Genomic DNA, 13,797 nt, shown 5'->3' with positions numbered 1-13,797 from the left:
ATTCCCCAGCTTGTACAGTTTGTGTCCACTGCAGACATTAAACAAAAAAACTTTTCACATGACTTGAAATTCTTTACATAAACTTATGGCACACATCTACACTTGCATGTGCGTGTATGTAACTAGCAATGGACAACTCTAAAAACTGGTTTTCTTTTTTTCCAGTCGACAAGAAGATAAAAATATAAAATAATGTTAAATACACAGTAATACAAATGTGCCAAAACGAGTCTATTTTCAAGAAGAAATATATATATATATGTATATATAAGGAATAAGTGTTGAACATCAGGTGTGTTTGTTGTTATTGTTCTTTTTTATTATAGCATATAAACTCCGCATTTATGTCTCTTCCATTTAAAGTCTTCTTCTTCGTTCACTTTTTATGCTTTGTATGATGCTGTGTTAGGTTTGAAATCATAAGCTTGGAAAATTCTTAAGCATCAAATACATGCAAATGCATTTAAATACTTGTGAACGAACAAACGAAAGCAAAGAAACACAAGTAAAAAAGCAAAAATAATCAGTTTTGACCGAATCTTTTATACCCATTACCGTTACCCTAAGGAAGGCAAAAAAAAAAAAAAAAGTAAAAGAACTAATGCTCAATAATACGAAGTGGGCGCGGCTGATATTTCCAAAATAAAAGGCATGTCTTTTGAAAAGCTTAAGTCACTTGGAAATTTCTTTTGCAAATTTTTAGGCTATGACTTCATTTTCAATAACGGGAGAATGGTTGCCACTGCTACTACACGTTTGAGCCGATGGATAGACGTACATGCTTACATGAAACTGGCTAACAATTTATACATTTTATGGGATTTTTGAAGCTTGTTTCTGCGTGTTAATTAGGAAGGATATTGAAAAAAAAATTAAACGTTGGTACACTATAATATTTCATACGGGTGGCGGCATCGCCCATGGGATATAAGTTTAGATTTTTGTACATATCTCTGCTTTAATTTATGAGTAGTAAGCAAAAATCCCATTTTTTACTCCCTTTGGAGAAACAGTTTATGTGGCACGGTGCACCTGTGTGCCGAGCGATTAGGCCCACTTGCAATGCCAGCCCGCGCGGAACAACTTTTAATGTTTCTGCCGCATTTCAAGTCGATTGGTTCATTTTTGCGTCCAGCATAATCCTTGCAACAGACATTACACAGATGGACTGACAGATAACCAGGCGGACGGACAGACGGACATGCTTAATACGATACTGATCAAGAATGTATATACTTTGTGAAGTCTCTGAAGCTTCCTTCTTGGCATTGCAAACGTTTCGACGAGATGAACATATCCCGCATTCTTCGGCGATAGGTATAGAAATTGAAAAATATATAACTCAACTATTATACAAACACTCACAATGGTTTTGGTGTTAAGCTAGATATGCAGCAGGTTTACTTTCCGTGGAAAAGAAAAACTTAAGTTGTATTAAGCGTTCTGAAGACGTACAGTGCACGAGCCTTGCACTCTTCTTGTGTTTACAGGAAAAAAAAAAAAAAAAAAAAAAAACAAAATAAACTTGTTTCACGTTTAGCACGAGTTCGTGGTGATGCTGTTGCAATATCTTTCAAATAAGTTAATAAAATTGTAGAATGTATGCTGTGCGTGCCATGCATGGATATGTATGTGCGTACACTTAACAGCAAAATATGTTAATCAATGTTTAAAAGCAATTTCAAGACTTAATAAGAGTTTTGCATTTAATTAGGATAAAAACGCAAAAATTTTCACGTGAAATTAATATCGCAGATTAACCCAAAAGTAGCTTAATTAGACGCACAAACACACTTTGACGGAAATGAGGAAAATGTAATATGAGAGATATAGTTGCTTTGAAGAGACTCGTGTCTTGTCTTCTTCGTTCTTTCTTTTTTATCTCTGCCTCTTGCTTACTCTAGAATGCAATCATATCTGTGATCAAATTTTTACAGGACTATGGCTTCTAGTAGCATTGACTTTGAGATTAGTATCTGCAATAAATTCTAAGTTGTCGGCAATAAAACATGTAAGCTGCGAAACTTCTTCTCGAATTTCATAGTCCTTTAACCAATGTCTTTGGTTTAATTACGACTAAGTGCTTCTTAATTGTTAGAACTTGTAGAAAGCTAACTATAAATGGAGAGAGAGTTAGACAAGAAAATGGAGTAAGCTTTTGCTTACGTACGGATAAATAAAGTGATCGACAGACAAATCGACTGACAGATAAAGGGATCGTCGGACAAATGGACTGGCAAACAAATAGACCGACGGACAAAAATGGGTCGAACGGCAAGTAGACCGGCACACAAATGGTCTGAAGGGCAAATGGATAGACAGAAAAATTGACAAACGACGATAAAAGGAGTTATAGATATAGAAGCGGCAAGCAGACAAATCAACAGCCGCATGAACCCATAGATAGGTTGATAGATAGAAGGGATCGATAGAGGGTAAGGCCAAAAAACAGACGCAACGTTTAACGAACCGCATAACAATGACAGACACGTAAGCAAACGAATCGATAGTCAAGTCGACTAGTAGTAGTGGTGGAAACAGATCGACAATTGGATTAGAGGGTAGGCGGATATACAGATGGATTGGCAGACGAATGCTTTGAGAAATATTGGATCCACATATATATGCTTTCTTCAGAATATTCTGCCAACACTAAATATTACAAATAAAATATCAAATGTAGGGCACTTCTATCTCTTTAGTAATAGGTGTAGCAAGTTGATTCGTTTTAAACCTGCCATTTTAAAAAGTTGGTTTAATGAACTTTTTAATATCGTTGGTGAAAAAGAACAAATCTGGATATTTTATGGTTTTTAATTGCCCTTGTAAAGGAAGCGAGTAAACGTGTAGAAGAAACTAATTCTTTGAATTGTTTTTTCTATTTTTTATTTATTGTTTTAAGTATTAGGTTATTGTTAATTGGTCAGAGTCGTTGAACTTAAATGCTTCTCTCAGAAATCATATCTCTAAATAAAATTTGCTTTAGCTGGCAAAAAGAAAAAGAATGAAATTAATCTAAAGCGGATGGGAGTGAATGAATAAATGAAATTCACTATGGGTAACATGACTACATGAGCAACAAGTAATTGGTATGAGTATGAGCAACTCCAGGTACACCTAAGTGAACTGGCTTGCGATGTGTTCCTTTGGATAAAGCTTTGATCAAAAGGTGATAAGAGTTTTTCACTTAATTAGCTCGGTTAGGACTTTTTCTTAATTTGACAAAACGTGAACCAACAACTACGTCAAAATTACAAAATTTCTTTTCGAAAATTTTAATGCTAAAGATATACGCCTTTTTAAGCGGTCGGTTGTATCTGATGAAGATAAAATGAAAGGATTAACTGACGCAAATCCACGAATAACACTTTGTAAGGTCGCAAGCTCAACTGTTCATAACAATCAACTGCGCTTGTGGAAACCTTTGTGAGCCCTGACGGCTTGGGTGCGGCCCTTCGGGGAGTACTCGTGGTGGTTGTGGTTTTCACCCGTTCCATGCCAAAGTGGAACAAATCGAGGTGCGGATAGGCCTCAACACTGACCAGAGTGGGTTTATTGATCCATACGCAATAAACAATCTGGACTCTGGTGCTGTTTAGACCTCTAGTTTATAAAGATTGTCTAACTCGCCCCACGTGAACCCACGTGAAACCCATGTCACAATCTGTTCATAACAATATGTTTATTAACTGTAAAAGAACTGTCTTCCAGTGTGAGTACGAAACGAGTTTCCACGCATCCCAATAATTTGACATAGATAGTACCTAACTAGCCTTTTACATATATGTGCTCTCAGAATAGTGCAACTATCTCTAATTTTACGTAAATATTGTGATTCACGGTAATGAGCGGGCGAGATTGCCAAGTGTAGCCTCAATCAGCCCCATATATATATATGAACCGTCGTGTCTTCCTCAGGCGATCACTTCAACTTCACTATTAATTTCGATCACTGGAATCTTTTCACGGTGTTCAACCTTTTTGCTAACAGGTCAGACTGCAATAATCGCTTTATTCGACCCGAATGAATTTTCCTAGCGCACCTTAGAGTGAATAAAACTTTTTTCAATACTAAACGAATGAACGAAGTGAATTTCCCATCCCCTTGAGAGTGTGCTTGACTGACCTAGAAAAGACATCACTCCGAGAATTCGCCTTTCTCTCCAAGCAACTGAGGCTCTTGATACCTGGATTATACCTAATTTATTATCTCGATTTCTTTAGTTGCACTAGTCTTTTCTATAATCCTGTAAATATTTATTTATTTTTTTAACTTTAGACCACATTCGCTACTGAAAATAAATAAATAAAAAAAACTTCGCGCAAATGACGTTCGAATTATATTTTTTGTGAAAAATAGTAATTTGTTCTGCTGAAAGGAATTCATAAAGCAGTACACCACACTAAGTGAAGAAAGCTTAAAATTTTATAACCAAAGCAATAACATTAGAATGTGAGTGATTTTGACATGAGTGACACAAGTTTGCTTGGCGCATAAAAGAACTGTCGAATTTCAGTTAATGAGCGAACAAGCAGACGTACCAGCCAATGAAATGATTATCCTGGAGATTTGAAAATATTTTCAAGCCATTGTGAAAGCATTTCTGAACTTTTATTCTTTGTGGAATTGTTGGTGTTTGGCTGTTCGTGGGTGATTGGTGGTAGCTGATATGCTACTAATTGAAAACGCTGCAAGAGCGCTTTGAAATAACTAAGCAAAAATTATGAGAGAAAAACGGTTTTCTTGTTAGAGTTCTTCGTCTTATTCAAGTTCTCCTATGGAAAGAAGTCATAAACTCAATGATTGGAATGAAATCTTTTATTTATTTATTTATTTATTATATATTTTTTCTTTTGCATATATTGCCACTAATTCGATTTCTTTGCGAGTCAGCAAATGCTCAGTGCATGAAAAGTAATTGTTTTTTTTTTTTTTACATCTTTTTCTATTTTCTTCAATTTTTTAAAACCAAGCCATTTAACACACAGTATCAAAGTAAACCACAAGTGCGTATAACTGATATGCAAGCATGTGCGAATGTCAGCAACGTTAGTTTTTACGGAAAATTGAAAGAAAGAAATGAAAGAGAATTATTATGGATACAATGGTTAGTGACCTGTAAACATGTATTTTAACAAATTATATTTGCCATAGGAGAAAATCTTTATAAAATACATATATATATATGTATGAGTGCATGGTTGTAGATAATGAAAGCATATCTTTTGAAAATTAATTTTATAAAGAAGAAGAAAAGATGAATACTTCAAACAGATTTCAATGCTGTCTAACGCATAAAGTAGCTCTACACTATAATGTTTACTTTTCCATGTTAGTCTCTTTTTAAGCAGACTTTTCTCTTGAATGCAAATAAACTTGAAAAAAAAAAAAAAAAATTATTTTAAATTATTTTAAAATTGGTCCATTAGCCAAGAGCAATCATCTCTTCAGCTTTCCATTGTGTTCTTTAAAGTTATGTACACATTATAATTTGTTATCTACTTCACCTTTTTTTATGCTTATGTTTACAAGTTTCCTGAGAAAAAAAAAAAAAAAAAAAACATGCTTTAATTACCATACTCACGCATAAGCGTTCACATGAATTTTTATTTAGATATATTGCTATAGCTACCACCAAAGGATGAAAGTATATTGGATTTGCCATTCTGTATATAATATACAAAAATAGTTGCCACAGTTCACGTAGCGTGCATAAGTTCTCAAACATTTTTAAACCATATAAAGCATAAAAGCCCTGAAGTAAAGTGCAGTTCTGAGCTCCTTTGAATCGATATAGCCATGAAAAGGTCTCTGGCCGTTGACTGTTCCAAGCAGAAGATTAAATGTGGGATGTATATCCTTTATTGAGGGGCTTGGATTAGGTATAATGTCGGCGTAAACAGTGCCTGAAGGATGTGGACCTAAAATTTGAAGTAAACATTTATTAAGGTTATTACAAGGCCACAGTTCCTTGGAAAACTGAGCTTTACTTTTTATTATTGTTATTTCTAGCTCTCTCTTCCTCTCCTCTCTCTTCTTTCTTCCCTGTTACTCTCCAACATATAGAATGCATCCTTCATTCATTCATCTATTCCTCTATCTCTGTCTGTTCATCCCAGTTATGAATCCCAAATATGCATCCTTCCTTTCCCTCCTTTCTTTCATAAATCAAATCAATTTTATCGAAAAACTGTGTTATTGAAAATCTCCAAATTAGCGGTAAATTTAATCTTTTCAGGTCTGGCTGTTTTTGACATTGACTTTAACTGAATTATGTTGAATTTTCGCGTCGAAATCAGAAGAATAGGTTTTGCCCATGATGAGCATTCTAGATTCGTTTTAAGCCAAGTAACTCTTCAATTCATTGTTTTTCCTTTCAACAACATGTGTTGAAAATATCCAAGAGTTTTATTAACTGCGTATATGATAATTCAATTTCCAGGAATATATATATATATATATATATATATATACTTATTTGAAAACAAACATAATAAGTAAAAGCATAAAAAAGAACTTTTGATTAACACAACTTTTATGTTCACTTTAAACTTAAAAACGAATAATACAATTGAAATAAATTCGCAGATAGTGCGTACAACGATTTTGATATTTTAAAAATTTTGGTGTGTGAACCTATAGCTACTTCTTGGAAGTACGAGCGTATGGCAAAATTTTTCAAAGAACAGATTTTTGATTACAGCGTAATGGTAATACTTCCCATATATCTACGTTTATTTTTCTACCACAGGAATGAAAAAAAGGTTAAATTTGGCGATTAAAAAAGAAAATATAACTTTTAACATACGAATGTTCCCAAGTGTTCGACTGCACGAGCATCGGTGAGCGAAGAAAATGCGGTTCTTACTTGCCATTTCATTATAATTTATTTTCAATCTTCTATAGCAACTATAATTATGAACTAATATAGATATAGATGCCAGACTTTGTTGGATAAAAATTGCCCTTGTGCTCTATAGTGCTAGTAGTGTAAAGTTTAAATATGAAATTTAAAGACGTTAGACTGTGTAGTTTAGTTTTTTTGCAGCAATCAGCAATGATATCTTGAAAGGAAGACGCAAACACAAAGAGACATTTTTTAACTGCAATGTGCTGCAACACTCTTACGACACAGGTAACCAACGTGATGCCAAAGCAGCACTAGACTCTAATAAAAACAAAATATTGCCATGTGGAGCTTAAATAAGACCGCACAAGCTATCGAGTTGAAGATCAAAAGAAATCGTCAGCTCACCTATCTGTTATCGAATGCAATTCAAACGAAACTCTTCCGTATGCCACCTTACGCGACTAATTCATCCACTTTTGTCCATTCTGATCTTTCTTCCAGAAAGAAGAGCTTAAGATTGCTGCGGTTGATATCTTTAGTTGATGGTTCTCACTATAAAGAGATTACAGAAGCCGTTGAAAATTATTGTCAAAAACGTTGCTGAGGAGTAAAAATATTTTGTTCCAAATTTTGTTGGGCTTGCTTTTGCCTAACTCTTCCCGAATATTGGCATAAATCATTCTATCATATTCATTGTTCGAATCCTATAGCATTCTCTTCTCTTTTGTCTTCCTTCTCTATTTTACTGTCCGTTTCTTATAACAGTTCCATGCGATGTTAAACAAGACATCAATGTTATTTATCCAGGTCACTTTCAGGTAATCATTCTTCAATTAAAAGACATAAATAATGATGCGGCGGCAAATCTTTAATATGCCATCAGACAAATGTATGATGAAACTATTGAAAAGAATGAATAAATAGGCTCGCGAAACAATCTGACACACAAGTCTTCATAATTATATAGTTGAGAAATAAATTCCTCAAAGGATCTTCGACGACAGTAACTGAAGCACAACTATAAACTCGGCTCACCTGATATGTCGGCTCAATGCGGTAGACCGGACTTTAAGTACGATTCGAGTGCGGCCGCAATTATAGTGTATGTAACGTTCGATCGGTAAAGGCATAACTATATCGTTCTTTCCTCTCTTCTTTTTCTGTGACTGTTAGCGTGCTTACGCGCATATAGATGATGAATCGTGAATACTTGCCCCTTGAGTAATTAAGAAATGTATATATTTACAAAACATATGTGAATACACTGGCTATTAATATATTATGTTATAGTAAAAGCTATAAAGTCGAAATAGCAGTGTGAACGTTTTATGTAAAAACTATTGTGTGAAAGTTTACACAAATCCTTTGATCTCTTGAGACACACTTAAAAGTACGTAACTTGGCTCTGTTTGTTTAAATGTTTTTAGCCATTTTCCGTCATACTTGGCAAGATGTGAAGAATAATGCTTTCAGAATTATCTTAAGCATGTTTATGGGCGGGTCTCGTTTTATGCGAAATTTTAATTTTTGACAATCGTCACTAACAATTAATAAAGGACTTACCGACGGATTCTATTGAATTACCTGGAATTTTAGATTGTTTAATAAGTATTTGTTGTTGTAGCAAACATTTTTGCATTTGTCGGTGATATTAGTTAGGGATATTCTAAAAAACTTTAATAAAATTATTCTCCTCGAAGACGTTCATCCTCAATAGGAAAAAAATTTTTAAGCAAATAAATTGTTTGTCGATCTTTCATAAAAGTTATATAAAGCAAATAAAAAGATTATAGCGGAGCACGGCCCATCATCATCAAATACCTTACACCGTTTCGCCTAATAGAGTTATTTATATGACGACGAGAAAAGTCGAAAAAATGTTCCGACCCAAATAATTTCTGCTAATGTTTGTCTTTGGGCCAAAATACGTCATATTTCAAAAATTTCGACCTCTTAGATGAACGCAAAGAAACAAAGCGGACAGACGGACAGACAAGATTAGATCGATTCAGAAAGTTATTCTATCCCAAGTCCGTCTTGGTATAGCATAAATCCGTACCAACTTAATATGCATCTGCAACACAAGTGGTTTACGATATAATAATCATTTTATTAATTGCAAGAATGGCTAAAGAAAACACAAAAGTGGGCCACTTAAATTCTCATATCATCCAGCACTCCATTATGTAGAAATCGTGCTGTTGCATGTGTGCAAATTCCATTAAGTATGTAAATATAAATATATTTAAATGGTGTAGATTTCGTACATCATTATCCTAAATAAATTATTCGCAATCAATTTAAGAAAAGCTTTTAAATAAAAAAAAAAAAAAATGAAAATTACACGCTTAGAATTTCATAACATTTACGTATACATATGTGCGTACTTACATTTCTACTATTTCAAAAGACTTCACTGATAAATAGTCGCGGTTTCTTTTTTATCTAAAGAGGGAGAAAAGAAAAGAAAAAAGAAGAAAATAAATTGAATAGAAATTTGAATAGTGATGATAATTTAAAAACGTAAAATTCAATTCAACACAATTACGTAATATATTTTATGTGCGTAAGTATATTCTCATTTAAAATCGTAAATAAAAAAATTGCACATACACACGTAAGAGTGTACAAATAAGAGAGATGTTATGCATAGCTTAGGTAGAATTAACGCAATGCTACCAAAGATATATTCCTAAGCTCTGATCATGAATCTAATTCGCTTGCATATGAATGATCGGCAGGCTAAGGGATGATACTTTTTCGGTAGTGTATTGTTTGGTAAAGTTTACACAATAACTCATAAATCCTTAAGAAGCATTTGGCTTTAGTACTAAAAAAACTGAAGGAACCTCATGGCATCTAATGGAAGTTTCACCATCAAAGAAGTAACTTATCCGGATGAGTAGTCGAGTAAATAAGAATAGCGAGTATTAAGTCAGGGCGATCGCAACAATAGTAAGCGCTCAGTCGGTAAAGGTCAAAAATTTACTACTAGGTAGCGGGTAATCCCACTAACTCTTGCTCTTTTCCGCTCTGAAAGATATGTCTTACATGGCGTGGGTTTTAAAGGCCACGTTACGACTTATAACGTCTTTGCCTTCATAAACAGTACGATGCTTAGTTAATTAAGATTATTAAGAAATCTTACGGTCCAAAATACTATCAAAGTGTGAGAGCATGACCTGGTTTCGCAAGCGTAGTTATGTTAGTTCTACTTTGCTTCTTCGCTTCAAATGCGTAATTGCTTCTTAGATCGCGAAGAGACAGACAACGATCCTGCTTAGGTATGTCAACATTTTCGATTAGTGTGTAATCCCTACAAACAAGGCCTTACAAGGTCTTTGCATTTGATGTATTTCACTCTTTTAGTTCCTTAAGTTGACCATTATTTAAGCCTGTTTATAAAATAAATATAGTAGGTATAGTATACGTAGATATAGTATAGTAGGCTTCGCTAAGACTTTTAAAAAATTTGATTCACGTTTCTATTCTAAGCAAACTTGAATGAAAATATTAGACCAAAAAGCATATGAGCTTCTTGATCAAAACGAATGGTTTCTAAAAATTAGTTTTCTTTAAAAATTTTTAAAAAAAAATATTTTTAACATAATTTTCACAAATTTGACTTCTGTTTTTGTTCTTGCCGATGTAAATGTGGAGAAGCACATTGTAATATCTTTCCATCCTTGAAATACCGACTTGTGCATCTGCACAAGTGACCCATAATGATTTCATTGTTATTACATTTGTTACAGTTGAGTGTAACAGTTGGCAATTGAGAAACCAAATAACTCTTTTACTTGCAAAAAAAAAAAAAAACAAAACAAAAGCCATTGGATCGATCGATTTTGAATCTTATTCTTCTCAAGACTATATACATTGCTTTCAGTTTCCTTCGTATATTGCACAAGCAATTGCAAATTTAATATGCCTCCTAGCAGTAAATAAAATAAATAAAGAAAATTGAATCCGTTTTAAAGGATGAACCACTTTTTGTATCTAGATTTAGTTTATTATATATGCTACAGTAACGTTCAAAAGCCTTAAGGGAGTTACTGCATTTGACAAGACATTGCATATGAGAATAAGATATACCTTAAAATTCATTTCTCTCTATATATATATATATATACATGCATATATATTGAGTGTGACAAAATCATTAAACTTTATTAACAACATGTTGATAGGACATGTGTCATATCCTTTCCGCACTCTGCAGTTATGCACAAATGGTGTGATAGCTAATTTTTTTTATGCTTATACAAATATATAACGCATATATATATATAATACTTAGTAAATGTTACTCAGTAAATATATATACATATGTATATTACGTTAACAATATTCTTAAAAAGATTTCGAGGATTTTACTCATCAATCTTTGTGCATGCTTTCAAACTAATACTTAGTAGATGTTACAACCTGTTCATGATATCCAATATATCTTCATGTTTTAGCCACAGATATAAGAAGAAAAAAAGAAGAAAAAAAAACCCACAAACCACATAGAAAATCTATGAAGAAGAAACCACAACATGCTCGTACATGTGCAGTATAAACACTATACATATGTAGTCTGTACTCCTATCAGGAAAATAAATGTATTATTATAAATTATTGCATAAAGTTGTAAACAAGTTTTCTACATTTATTTCAATGGAAGAAAAAAAAAATTCTCTATATATAGAAGAATTTGTGTCTCTTAAAGATAGATGGTAATACCAGCACACACACACACACACACACGCAGGAAAGCACGTGCATAAAGCACAACAAAATATAAACACAAGACAAAACCTTACCACCACTTTTCACTACAGATAAGCTCGAATGCATATGAAATGGTATTGGCATAAGTACGTGATGTATATGTTTAGTTCATAAGTATTTGCATTTGCTACATAGATATATATATATATATAAGGGGTATTTTTACGCAGCCATATATATATAGATATATATATATCTTAAAGTTTGCTTAAACTTCTATATAGAGACTATAGATTGCTGCACTTGTTTAAGCAGATCGACATTTTATCTCTCGTTTCATCTTCTTTTCAGTTTTGATTAATAGTTTTTTTTTTCTTTCGTAATCGCTGATTACTTTTACACATGTGTATATAAAAGCGAATATGCAATAACCAAGAAAGCAATAAAATTTTGTAATAAAAGATATAAACTAAAGCCATGAGCATGTTAACAACTTAGCAAAAAAATTTACTTTTATTTTATATATGTAAGGGATCCCTAAAATTTAACCGTCTTCATATAACACAAAAAAAAAATGTATATATATATATATATATATATATTTATATTATGTTCCTTTTCTATCGAATTTTTAATATCCACCATATTAAGCCTTGACATAAGCATTTTAACTGAGTGATAAGAATCGTTTTATTTAAAGAATATTTGTACTCAGTACTAGTTCCACATTGTAAGCTATATCCCTCTATGTAGGTCAGATCTGGTTTCCACTTAAAATTTTAAATTATCGACAATTTGCATACGCGATTTTACACTGGTATGTGCTGGAGTTTGCAGCTTATAGGCAAGTGGATGTTCACTTCTAAACTACAAGCATATATATGTAAACCAAGTCCAACTTATCAATAAATAGCCTCTCCGGAAATGAAAGACAGATGGACAGTTACTTGGACGCCTATTCCTAAATCCGATCGTTTAACTTTTTTAGCACACATGCACACACTAAGGATAATTTTGGAGGCATTCGTTTTTTCGAAATAAGGGACAAGAAAAGAGATTTCATTGAATCGACTCAGGCTACTCGACTGCTGTTCGCTAATCAAGAATACATAAAGTTTATGGGCTCTCCTATGAATATTTCTGGATGTTATATACTAGAATATATCTTCTCGGTTCTCGTGTAAGGGTAATATGTTAATCAGTGTTAAATAGTGTTAACAACCTTTCACTTCCTGAAATAACTCTAGTAAGGTCGTAACAACTTTCTTGAGGATGTATGCAATATCGGGACAATTTTGAGGTGAATATGGAGTTTCTTGATGTGTATACTTAAACCTCGTAGGTAGTTCTCAGTGAATCTTCTAATTTCATCTATAATATTTTGGATGAAGCCATCGTCAGCAATGTTTTTTTGATTTGTTTGAGACAATGCCATTATAATTGCTCTCATTTGTCTGTCTATCTGTCCATCTGACGTATATATATATACGGTGCATATTTATTGATACCTTTTGGATGAAGACTATTGAGAATGGATTAATTCGCGTCATATTTACGACCATTGCCATGTAGCGAAGAAAATTTGTGACTGTCAGTGATTTTGCACAAAAATCGATGAATGTAGAACTTTAGATGGGGCGGGACTATTCTTTAAAGTTTTCTCCATACCTTCTTTCAAAAAAAAAAAAAAAACATTCATACGCCAACAAGTTTTAATTTGTTTTAGTTTCACACGCAAGTTGGCGCAAGACACCAGATTTCACATACATATACGGTATGTATGGATTACATAGATATTTTCCTCGTGTCTTTTCCCGCATAAGTGAACTATTATTGATGTTATATAATTTTTGAGAGATTATAATGAAGAAACTATGGCTGTTTTACAGCTGCTTATATCGCGTAAATTCGATCGTAATTTAAAATTTTACGATCGAAAGTTTTGCAGTGCGACAGCAAAACAGAATGCATTCCTTATCGGCAGCTATAAACGAGTTAGTCGTTACAGTGAGTCGTTAATCGTCGGAAGTGTATAAATTACGGCCAAGTTTAAACGATTTCGACAGCCTTGTTTAAGGTAAAGCAATATAGAGGTTTAGGAAATAGGCAATTATGACGTCTTACTTGGTGGTATATGGATAGCTTTCGAAAAAATATTCAAATCCTATCCATATTCAATAGGATATGCGCCTCCACCCATACGCCGAGATCGACAGCTCGGCATTAGGTA

The 13,797-nt window shown here is 33.3% G+C and overlaps 1 protein-coding gene across 2 annotated transcripts in view; it reads right to left on the bottom strand.

The window, feature by feature from the left end:
* The window catches only part of LOC119636178 (protocadherin-like wing polarity protein stan), a 150,792-nt gene that overhangs the window by 65,656 nt on the left and 71,339 nt on the right, over positions 1–13,797 (bottom strand). For both annotated transcript variants that reach the window (XM_038031375.1, XM_038031374.1), the window contains exon 3: positions 9,243–9,296. The gene's annotated coding sequence lies outside the window, so the exon portion shown is untranslated. The remainder of the gene's footprint in view (positions 1–9,242; positions 9,297–13,797) is intronic.

This window comes from Glossina fuscipes, unplaced genomic scaffold, assembly GCF_014805625.2.
Source record: "Glossina fuscipes isolate IAEA_lab_2018 unplaced genomic scaffold, Yale_Gfus_2 28, whole genome shotgun sequence".
Taxonomy (NCBI): domain Eukaryota; kingdom Metazoa; phylum Arthropoda; class Insecta; order Diptera; family Glossinidae; genus Glossina; species Glossina fuscipes.
Note: the sequence above shows the minus strand (reverse complement) of the source record. Positions and strands in the feature narration are given on the sequence as shown.